The sequence below is a fragment of the Schistocerca nitens genome, chromosome 2 (genome assembly GCF_023898315.1).
Source record: "Schistocerca nitens isolate TAMUIC-IGC-003100 chromosome 2, iqSchNite1.1, whole genome shotgun sequence".
NCBI lineage: Eukaryota > Metazoa > Arthropoda > Insecta > Orthoptera > Acrididae > Schistocerca > Schistocerca nitens.
Window position 1 is genome coordinate 225,895,001 of NC_064615.1, and position 12,496 is coordinate 225,907,496.

At 44.9% G+C, this 12,496-nt stretch overlaps 1 protein-coding gene across 1 annotated transcript in view; it reads right to left on the reverse strand.

Moving 5' to 3' along the window:
• LOC126234334 (homeobox protein unc-4 homolog) overlaps window positions 1-12,496 on the reverse strand; it is a 527,079-nt gene that overhangs the window by 399,811 nt on the left and 114,772 nt on the right. The gene's annotated exons all lie outside the window — the stretch shown is intronic.

The window sequence follows — 12,496 nt, forward strand, 5'->3', positions numbered from 1 at the left end:
CTCATCTGCGACTGAATCTGCCCCGCCAGCGCAGCGCAGCGCCTGCGAACACCTGCCGCCGCCACGTTATTGCCTCTTCTGTTTGCTGACATTACTGCGCCGTCACGTTACGCCCACACCTCGCTTTGTCTGAGCCCCAGTCCCTCCTAGCTTCTTCTACGGTTCTGTTTTACTCTGCTAGTTCTACTCCTTTTAAATTCATCACCCGTTTGCACGGCTTCGTATCTCGCGCCATCGCTGAGTCGTACACGTCTTTCCATCTGTAAGTTACCTTCTTACAACAAAGAGCGAGGGGGCGAAGTGTCTGTGAGACCATGCGAATAGGTAACGTTTCTGACACGAACATACAGTCACGCTGAGAGATCTCAAGGATCATCTCGTTCAGACTTACAAAGGGATATGAAAAATGTAAGTAACCTAAAATCTGATTACAGATACGGATTCTTAAGTATATGATGAATCAAAATACGTTATTCACAGGCTGATAACAAGCATAACTGGTCGTTATGGAAAAGACTGACAGCGCCAAAACACACATTTGTCAGGACCATCAAAAATCTAATGCACCGGGTGGTTACAATTAATATACACTACGGCCATTAAAATTGCTACACCACGAACATGACGTGCTACAGACGCGAATTTTTAACCGACAGGAAGAAGATCCTGTGATATGCAAATGATTAGCTTTTCAGAGCATTCACACAAGGTTGATGCCGGTGGCGACACCTACAACGTGCTGACATGAGGAAAGTTTCCAACCGATTTCTCATACACAAACAGCAGTTGACCAGCTTTGCCTGGTGAAAAGTTGTTGTCATACCTCGTGTAAGGAGGAGAAATGCGTACCATCACGTTTCCGACTTTGATAAAGGTCGGATTGTAGCATATTGCGATTGCGGTTTATCGTATCGCGACATTGCTGCTTGCGTTGGTCGTGATCCAATGATTGGTAGCAAAATATGGAATCGGTGTTTTCAGGAGGGTAATACGGAACGCTGTGCTGGATCCCAACGGCCTCGTATCACTAGCAGTCGAGATGACAGGCATCTTATCCGCATGGCTGTAAAGGATCGTGCTGCCACGTCTCGATTCCTGAGTCAACAGATGGGGACGTTTGCAGCAGCATGGACTATCAGCTCGGAGACCATGGCTGCAATTCCCCTTGACGCTGCATCACAGACAGGAGCGCCTGCGATGGTGTACTCAACGACAAACGCGGGTGCACGAATGGCAAAACGTCATTTTTTCGGATGATTCCAGGTTCTGTTTACAGCATCATGATGGTCGCATCCGTGTTTGGCTACAAATCGCGGTGAACGAACATTGGAAGCGTGTATTCGTCATCGCCAACTGGCGTGTCACCCGGCGTGATGGTATGGGGTGCCATTGGTTACACGTCTCAGTCACCTCTTGTTCGCATTGACGGTACATTGAACGGTGGACGTTACTTTTCAGATGTGTTATGACCAGTGGCTCTACCCTTCATTCGATCCCTGCGAAACCCTACATTTCAGCAGGATAATGCACGACCGCATGTTGCAGGTCCTGTATGGGCCTTTCTAGATACAGAAAATGTTCGACTGATGTCCTGGCCAGCACATTCACCAGATCTCTCACCAATTGAAAACGTCTGGTCAATGGTGGCCGAGCAACTGGCTCGTCACAATATGCCAGTTGATGAACTGTGGTATCGTGTTGAAGCTGCATGCGCAGCTGTACCTGTACACGCCAGCCAAGCTCTGTTTAACTCAATGCCCAGGCGTATCAAGGCCGTTATTACGGCTAGAGGTAGTTGTTCTGGGTACTGATTTCTCTGGATCTATCCACCCAACTTGCGTGAAAATGTAATCACATGTCAGTTCTAGTATAATATATTTGTCCAATGAATACCCGTTTATCATCTGCATTTCTTCTTGGTGTAGCAATTTTAATGGCCAGTAGTGTATGATTTCAGGTGGAGATATTCAGCCGCCAGATAATTGTTAACATTCGTGGTGAAACTTTCATCTCTTATTTATTTTGCCAAATTCGTTGCTAGTATCAACTGATCTTGCCCCTTCCTTCGAACCCCCCAACCCTCTCTTTAGAGGAGAAAATAGCACTGTTCCCTTCTGCTTTCTCTGTAGTGTGTTCTTCACTCACATTCGTCAAAAAATTTCTACTGTTTAAGTACCCTCCTCCACCGAGCGGGGTAGCGCGCAGTTGTTCAGATGCGCGTCCGTCCATTCTCATTAGGTTTTCTGTAATTTCCCAAACTCGCTTAAGGCAAATGGCGAGATGGTTCCTCTGAAAGCACAGCGCCTTTTCCTTGTCCATCCCCTAATCCAGCCTTGTCCTCGCTGTCAACGGGACGTTAAATATTACTCCCCTTCCCCCTCCCTAGTATACCTTCCATTGTTAATGCTGCCATCTGCCTCCTTTGAGTGGTTATTGCACTTTGTCGTCGAAGATAGGCAGTGTTCACAGTAATGTGACTGGGCGGTGTATTTAGATTTCACTGTGTCAAGTGTCGGACATATAGTGCCATGCATCAAAATGTTACCAAAGGTAAGTAACGTTTTGTATCATCACTATTAATATATGTTATTGATTATTTGTTATCGCGTTGCCACATTTCTGTTCTAGTGCCACCCTGTCACGCAAGTGTTAGTAGATTTTTAACTAGTGCGCATACTGTCACCTGTTTAATGAACTATAGTAGAAGTACGTTTCCTGATATCATGGATGGTTTGAATTGAGAACTTCAATTACAACATCGTTGACTTTCTAGAAGGTTCCAGAGGGGACAGTTTTGCCCCGACGGTCGGGGTGTTCCCTACTAGATACCGCTGTCTTGGGGAACGCTTGAGAAGCAGTTCAGCGAATTACGAGTGGTCGAACGTGACAGTCGGAATGCGGTGCAGGGGCGGAAAAAATTAATGTCTTAGAAGAATTATTGGTTCGACTGATTTCTGAACGTAAATTACATGGTGAATCTTTCACTGTGGCTAGATAGAATGAGTGATGTGTGACTATGCGAGACTAACTATGGACCATACACATCAAGGATAAAGAAACTGAATTTTATGATTCTAGTACTCTCTATAAACAAAGACACCTATATGTATAGGAAGCAGTGCGTATGTCAGTTCAGGCACACGATAAAACTATGAGTATTCCACGTAAACGCCACCACCTTTCAGTTGGCAATACTGAAGCTTCCCCGTGACAATCGTGCAAATTGAGGTGCAACCTACATGAGAAAATTGATCAGCCAGAGCATCAATCGGGTCTGTCACTTCATTCGTCACCTAGAGCGCTTTGTACGTTTACTTTTTAAATACCGCCACCAGATCTCGAACATTTACTTCACTGATTTCTGTAGGCCCATTGCCTAGACATGACTGATTTATTTCATCAACTGTAAACCCTTTCGCGCACCAGAGTCTAATAGCAACTCGCTTTACCAACTCGCTTTAGCAATTAGCGGCAGCAACGATTTTTGAAGCAATTGTTCCTTTCATCCAAAACAATGACTTCTGTAGGTTAGTAAACAATCAAAAGATGGTGCAGCATTAGTTAAACTTTGTTTCGAGTTGTCAACATTTAAATATAAGCAAATGGAAGTTATTTCTTGTAATACGCCTCTTACTATCCATCCCACCTGCACCTCAAGGAGTTAGGTTATGAAGCCACTTGTATGCCCGTTCGAAATGTGACTCAGAGAGCGAATCATCTCGTAAGTTAACTGTTTGAAGTCTCCTTTCAGCCGGCCGGTACGGCCGAGCGGTTCTAGGGGCTTCAGTCTGGAACCACGCGACCGCTACGGTCGCAGGTTCGAATCCTGCTTCGGGCATGGATGTATGTGATGTCCTTAGGTTAGTTAGGTTTAAGTAGTTCTAGGGGACTAATTACCTCAGATGTTAAGTCCCATAGTGCTCAGAGCCATTTGACCCATGTTTGTCTCCTCTCATTTACAACAAATCTCCAACAAATAGAAGCTTTTTGAGAGACACAGAAATGCTTGGCCGTCCCGTAGCAAAGAAGACGCGGAACCTGCTGGAAAATGTTTTCTGTTCCTAGAAGTAATCTTTGTGCTCTGAGAGAAGACGCGTGCAAAACTGGACAATGGAGCGCTTTTAGTGTGCGGACAAAGGCTAATGCGGGGCCATTGTTTCTCCCTCGTTTCCGGATCAGCGAACCAGCTGTGGGAGCGAATCAGCGATTCTCCGCGTCGGCAATCCTCACGAGAGAAGGTCTTTGGTCACAGCTGCACCGGTGAAACAAGAAATCTCAGGGTGACATTGGGCAAAACGACAACATGTGTCTTTCACATCCAAAGCACAACTGTCTGAAAAACTTATTTGTATTGGTTTGTAGTCGGAATCTGATTATCGTTTTGAATACATTTCTAGAGTTTTCGGCCTTCATAGCTATAAATAACATTTTGTTATGTTGCTACACGTAATAATAAAAGCAAAATCTAGGAACCCTTCAGAAGCAGGAAACTGGACGATTGACTATGAGAAGAATAAGGAAAATTATCAGGGAAATGTGAATCGTGTAAAAGTAGAAGCAAGGGAATGCACCAGCCTGTCCACTTTTCATCACCGTTATGGACGAGAAAATGTCAGCGCAGAAGCAGCAGCGCGAATAGGAGATAAAAATATTGAAGACAATGTAGCTAGTAGATGATCTAATGGTGTGGGGAAATGGAGAAGGAGAGTAACAAAATGGCTAATTGTATTGGAGGAGGTGGTGAGACAGTAAAGGTTGAACTTTAATGCAAAGAACAATGAAATGACAGTGATAAGAGAAAGACAAACTTCGTTATCATGAAACATTGTCTCATCCAAAGTTAAGTTTGTCCCTGAAACTTGAGTACCAAGGAGGAAGAAGTAAGCATTGAACATTAATGACCCCTTTTAGAAAGTCTGAGAAACTCACAAGTACTTTTACAGGCTTTGTTTCATCAGAGAACTTGAAAATAAACGCGGCCAGGATTTTTGCGCTATTACTGTCGTATCTCACACAATCGATTAAAAAAATTACTACATCTTCAATCGCACAGTAAAAATTCGGAGCAGGTATTCATTTTACTGAGGGTTTCGATTTGTTAGCAGGCATGTGGCCTGTTTTCAAAATCGTCGCATCTAGCGTTTGAGACCAATATTAAGGACCTATAGTGATGTAAGTGCTGTTGGATATCCCAATACCACGTTCCCTTGAAATGAATGTCCTCTTTACGTAGAATAATCCGTACTGCCTTCACAGTAGTGTCAAGAAGCTGACAGTAGCCACATTGGGGAAAGAACATTGTTGTGTGCGCGTGTGTTGGGGCTGTTGTGCGATTTCTGTAAGTTGATCAACGCTTTCTCTTATGCTGATGTGATCGAGCCTCCATTGAATACACGCCGATTAATGTATATCTTTCGATCTAGTAGGTTATCAAAGAATGTTGTGCGCTAGACGGTTTGCAGTTTTTATGGTACGGATCCGCGTTGCCAATATTTCGCTAACTGATCCTTAACGAAGTACACGCAACGAAAAACTTACATTTGTTGATAATTTAGGCGGTTCAGTAATACTTTATGGTAGATATATAGTATCCTTTAACATCAATAAATACTTAACACTGATGAGCCAGAACATTCTGACAACCTGTTTAATAACTTGTTTGTCCGTCTGTGAAACGAAATACGTAACTGATTCTGCGTATCAGGGATCCGACAGCTTGTCGGTAGGTATGTGGAGGTATGTGGCATTAGATTTTTACGGACAGGTCTTGAAAGTCCGCAGCTCGTGGTCGTGCGGTAGCGTTCTCGCTTCCCACGCCCGGGTTCCCGGGTTCGATTCCCGGGGGGTCAGGGATTTTCTCTGCCTCGTGATGACTGGGTGTTGTGTGCTGTCCTTAGGTTAGTTAGGTTTAAGTAGTTCTAAGTTCTAGGGGCCTGATGACCACAGATGTTAAGTCCCATAGTGCTCAGAGCCATTTGAACCAGGTCATGAAATTCACGTAAATAACGGGCCGCTGATTCGCGTACGCGGTGATGGCACCCGATAGCGATCCAGATGGGTTCCATAGGATTTACATCAGACGAATTTGGTCGCCGATAAATCAGCGTGAGTTCACTATAATGTTCTTCAAGCCATTGTTCCACGGTCCTAACTCCGAGACACCGACAGCTACACTACCGAAAGATAACATCGCGGTCGGGGAAGACATGGCTATTCGCAGCTGTCAGCATGTCTTCCATTACTACCACAGGTCCCACACAAACGCAGGAGAATGTCTCCTAGCATAATGCTGCTCCCAACAGCCCGCGTCCGTGGCGTGCTGCACATTTCGAGCCGGCGTTCACCTCGATGACGGCGTCTGTGGGGACGACCATCGATCTAGTGTAGCAAAAACGTGATTCACTCGAAGAGCAGACACATTTCCGTTGATCGACGGTCGAATGCCGACGGTCCCGTGCCTACTGGAAACGTAAATGACGATGTCATTGGGTTAACAAGAGTGAACACGTACGGGTGGTCTGATTCAGAGCTCCATGGTTAACAATATTCGATGAACAGTGTGCTCAGAAACACTCTTGTGTGCACCAGCATTGTGTTCTATCGGCAAAGATGCCAGCGATCATCTATCCTACTTTACAGAGCAGACAAGCCAGCGAACCTCACATTCTGAGAAGAGTCGTGCACGTCATCTATTTAGTGCCTAGTGGTAGTTTCACTGTTCTTCTACCTCTGTCCGTAGATGCTCACGACAATAGCACGTGAACATTCGCCCAGCCTCACCGTTTTCGAGATACTCGATCACAGGCTCTTCATAATAATAATCTACACCTTGTCACTTAGCTCAATGAATATCGACATACAGCCAATATCTTCGCTAGAGTGATCCCCCGTCCGTATCTGCTCAGCCTATCTACTTTTCTTACCGCGTCACGAGCCCGTGACCATAATGTTTTGGCTCATCAGTGTACGTAATCTCGTAGATTAAGAATAGCTACTTCCATTTACACACTGAACATCGATCCTACGTAAAATGGTAGACAGATATTTAGATCCACAATGCAAATGTCGCCACAAATGTCGCCATAATTTCATTACTAAATGCCCAGATGACTACCCGGCGTCGCTAGTAAAAATTTATTCGAGCAGTAATGAAATGTTCGACCTTTGTCACAAAGTTGATTTATTCCTTTCGGTACGTGTTTCGATGAATATCTCCCTTGTTCAGATGAGACGTCTAGATTACTTCCATGAATGCATTCCGGAGATACGCCATCACTGACAATATTGACCTTGTGGTTGCAAAATGCTGCCAGTGATATATCTCGGCTGCATCTACATCTACATCCATACTCCGCAAGCCACCTGACGGTGTGTGGCGGAGAGTACTTTGAGTACCTCTATCGGTTCTCCCTTCTGTTCCAGTCTCGTATTGTTCGTGGAAAGAAAGATTGTCGGTATGCCTCTGTGTGGGCTTTAATCTCTCTGATTGTATTCTCATGGTCTCTTCGCGAGATATACGTAGGAGGGAGCAATATACTACTTGACTCCTCGGTGAAGGCATGTTCTCGAAACTTCAACAAAACCCCGTACCCAGCTACTGAGCGTCTGTCCTGCAAAGTCTTCCACTGGAGTTTAGCTATCATCTCCGTAACGCTTTCGCGATTACTAAATGATCCTGTAACGAAGCGCGCTGCTCTCCGTTGGATCTTCTCTGTCTCTTCTATCAACCCTATCTGGTACGGATACCACATTGGTGATGAATATTCAAGCAGTGGGCGAGCAAGTGTACTGTAACCTACTTCCTTTGTTTTCGGATTGCATTTTCTTAGGATTCTTCCAATGAGAGCCGTTCATTCCCGCAAATGTGAGTTACAAGCCAGAATTGTTCCTTATTGCAAAAACAAATGAATATTGTGACTTAATGTCCGGTCAACGACGAGGTTAGCAGAGACCGAGCACAAGCTGCGACAGCGAAAGGACGGGGAAGAACCTGCTGCGTATTTTTCAGAGGAACTGCCCCGGCGATTTAGGGAAAAGCGAAATCGAAACTGCTGGAATGGATGTGAAGCCTCGTCCTCCCAATTGCGTTCCTAGTGCGCTAACGATTGAGCTATCTCGTCCGGAGGTGACATTCAGTTATCGAACCTATACATGCAACGACTCTTCTTACATGAAATTCTATTTCTGGATTGTGGGTGCGTCTTCCGCTGATACAGCGGCTGGAGCGTTTGAGCTCCTGTCTCCTAATGGCGCATGCGTAAGGCACGATTGCACACTTCAAAATGGTTCAAATGGCTCTGAGCACTATGGGACTCAACTGCTGTGGTCATTAGTCCCCTAGAACTTAGAACTACTTAAACCTAACTAACCTAAGGACATCACACACATCCATGCCCGAGGCAGGATTCGAACCTGCGACCGTAGCAGTCGCACGGTTCCGGACTGCGCGCCTAGAACCGCGAGACCACCGCGGCCGGCGATTTCACACTAGTGGTCCCTCCCCCCTGCTGTGTGACGTAACTCTCGGCAGTCGTGGGATACGGCGAAGCACCGAGAAGGACCAGCGCACTCCGCCAATTTGCATCTTCCGTTGCTGGAAGTAAATCAGATAAACTATTATCTCAGTCTATACATCTACGTAGAGTGCGTGGCTGATCACAATTATTAATTTTTCTTCCTGTACCATTAACGGATGGCGTACTGAAAGGGTCATCGCTTTTGAGCCTCCAGTAGGCCAGATAGCCGTGCGTACTTTAGTACGCACAGCTTTAGTACCCGCTGCTTCCGGGACTGGGAGTTGCGCCGAATCCGTGTCGCATCCGTCCGGTGGTCTAACGACGGGCATGTGTGTGCGGGCCAATCTCGATGTGGCTTTTAGGCGGTTTCCCACATCCCGCTAAGTGAATGACGGGAAGGTACCCAAGCCCTCCTGAGTTACGCGATTCGCAAGCATTTAGAAAACTTCTGTTCGCTTTCACATAAATGACACTACAATTGAGGTTCATACAGTCCTTCACAGGCGGCAATGGGGTGGCAGTAGGAAGGACATCCGACCATCCGTTAGACTAACCATGCCAAATCCATTACTAAGCATACTAAAACCGTTACTAACCATGCCAACCCTGCACCGATGAGGGACAAAGGGGCAAGAAAAATAAGAAAAAGGTTTCTTATAAGCCTCTATGCAAGCTATTATCAGTGCTGTGCACAGCTCACGTAAGTCACTAATAGTGAAGCTAGTATGGAGGCAGTACGCAGCACATACAAGTGAAGGGTTGCTCTGCAGGTACAACGGATCTGAAAATTTTCAGCGTTGTGACGAAACCGGTAATCACTATAAAGACAATTGCGACAACAGACCGCAATTTTTTTTTGGGGGGGTGGGGGGGTGGGAGGGTGAGTCATCAGTCTTCTGACTGGTTTGATGTGGCCCGCCACGACTTCCTCTCCTGTGGCTGTTTCTTCATCTCCAAACAGGTCCTCCGTCATTTTCTGGGCGTATTCCAGTCTCTATCTTCCTTTATAGCTTTTTTCCTCTAAATATCAGTAGTATCTAATTCTTGGAACGTTGAATGAGGGAAGTCGTGATTGCTGCTCATGTTCACCACTGGAATCTGATGACTGGGTGTTTGTGTTGTCCTCATCATTTCATCATCATTCCTGATAAATGGTCAGATTGGACTGAGCGAAGGTCGGGAATTTGTATGGGTGCTGATAACCGCGCAGTTGAGCGCCACACAAACCAATCATCATCGAACATCAAACTGGAATCTAATAGCCCAGTGTCACGATAAGAGGGTCGTCGAAATACCCTACCCTCCGAAACGTGCTCGCCATTGGCCGATTTCATCACACAATATTTCTCCTCGTACTGCTAATTTCTAGCGGTCTTGCCTTACAATTGTGACCAGCTCTGTCAAGGACAGGCTTACCCCACATAAGAGTGCGTGCGATGACTTTGGGCGAGCTTTCAGACCTTCTTCACATACTTGCAGTAAAAGTCATCGAAAATCTAATTCGAACGAGACTGAGTGTCGTAGAATACTAGGGTCCGCAGCTCGTGGTCTAGTGGCTAGCGGTGCTGCCTCTGGATCACGGGGTCCTGCGTTCGATTCCCGGCCGGGTTGGGGATTTCCTCTGCCCGGGGACTGAGCGTTTGTGTTGTCCTCGTCATTTCATCATCATTCGCAACAGTGGGTAGATTGGACTGTGTAAGAAAACTGGACTGTGTAAAAATTGGGACTTTGTACCGGCTCTGATGACCGCGTAGTTGAGCGCCCCACAAACCAAACATCGTCGTCGTCGTAGAATACTAGGAGGAATTTCTACAGTCCATGCGACATGTCGTCCTGACAGTCGTCGGTTGGTAAACGAAGGGACAGCGTCGTGTAAATCAGCGACCTAATATTGATTCATGTTATGCCCGTACACGAGATGGGATTCCTCAAAATTTACGTTGGTGAGGGGTTTCAAGGTGGTGAATGGAACACAGAAACTGTGTTATTTTAATTTTCATTTAACACTGTTTAATTTTAGTGGAAGACTGTGTGTGTGTGTGTGTGTGTGTGTGTGTATGAGAGAGAGAGAGAGAGAGAGAGAGAGAGAGAGAGAGAAAGTGTGTGTGTGTGTGTCTACAGTGTGTATCAGAAGTGATGGTCAATATTCAGAGATATGACAGGAATGATCATTCTACACAAGTAAAGTAAAGTGGGCTCTAAAATCCATGCCTTACGAGCTATGAGCAAATTCTTGATCTTCGATACTGTGAAACAAATCTTTTCTACCACAAGCTCTTTGCATTTCATATTTTAGGAAGTGGTAGAATGGACCAAAAAAAGAAAAAATGTCCAGTAAATATGTGCTCTAAAATGCATACCTTAAAAGTTATGACCGCTTCTTCATTAGAAGATATATATTTCAAAGTAGCGAAGATGAATAAGTGCTCATAGCTCTTAAGGTATGCATTTTAGAGCACATGTTTGCTCGACATTTTTTTTATTATTTTGGTCCATACTACCACTTCGCAAAGTTATGGGAAGCATAGAGCTTGCAACAGAAGAAACCTGTTACACAGCATCTAAGATCAAGAATTGCTCATAGCTCTTAAGGGATGCGTTTTACAGCCCATGTTGACTTGACTTTTTTGTGCAGAATGATCATTCCTGTCATATCCCTGAATATTGACCATCACTTCTGAAACACCCTGTATGTATGTAGTCAATTTCATTTACTTTTTCTGGTTTGGTTTCTCTACATCTTCAGTGAAAAACTACCCTATTTAACTTCCACTGTCACTTTTTACAGACTACCAAAATAAGATGGTGGACAGGTGAAGAGTCAAAAAAATGGTTCAAATGGCTCTGAGCACTATGGGACTTAACCACTGTGGTCATTAGTCCCCTAGAACTTAGAACTACTTAAACCGAACTAACCTAAGGACATCACACACATCCATGTCCGAGGCAGGATTCGAACCTGCGACCGTAGCAGTCGCGCGGTTCCGGACTGCGCGCCTAGAACCGCTAGACCACCGCGGCCGGCGGTGAAGAGTCGAAATTGTTCTGGGCGGGAGTTCGAATATTTCAGAAGTATGTTTGTTATTGTGTGTGTGTATGTGTGTGTGTGTATGTTTATTTAATTTATTTTTACTGCCGCTCCCTATGGGTTTTATGCAACCCACACTGCCTATAAATACCACGCACAAGATTTTCATATTTTCCTACTTGCTGCCGGCCGTGGTGGCCGAGCGGTTCTAGGCGCTACAGTCTGGAACCGCGCGACCGCTACGGTCGCAGGTTCGAATCCTGCCTCTGGCATGGGTGTTTGTGACATTAGGGTAGTTAGGTTTTAGTAGTTCTAAGTTCTAGGGGACTGATGACCTTAGAAGTTAAGTCCCATAGTGCTCAGAGCCATTTGAACCTACTTGCTACATGCAAACTATTAGTCCTACAGAAAACCAATGCACGCGATCTTTTTGTAGGAAATTTCATTTAGTTAAGTTCTGTACTGGGATACATTTTCGCTAGAGGCCGTAGTTTTCAAATTATTCATGAAAAACGTATAAAAGTGATCTTGAAACTCGTTTCTCTTGAATAACTCGAAAACCGTGGCCTCTAGCAAAACATATATAATGTAATATATGTATAAAATGTAACTACATTACATTTCCAACAAAAAAGTCCTGCCCATTTTTTCTGTACGGCTAACAGGTTACATGTAGCGAGAGAGAGAGAATATGAAAATCTCGTTCTGGTTTTTTGGGCTATTGTGGGTTGCATAAGACCCATCAGTAGGGGCAGTTGAATAACCCTGTATCTACTTTAAAAACTGCGTCACACAAAGCTTCCGTGTAATACTTGTTTATTACGGCCAGTTTCGGTTACTGAGCATCCTCACAATGCTGTACAAATGACAAAACAGAAGAAAAATGCAATGTAACATCAAAACAGAATACAAGATCAAATGAGATTGCACAGTCAGCTTCAGTTACTACCGA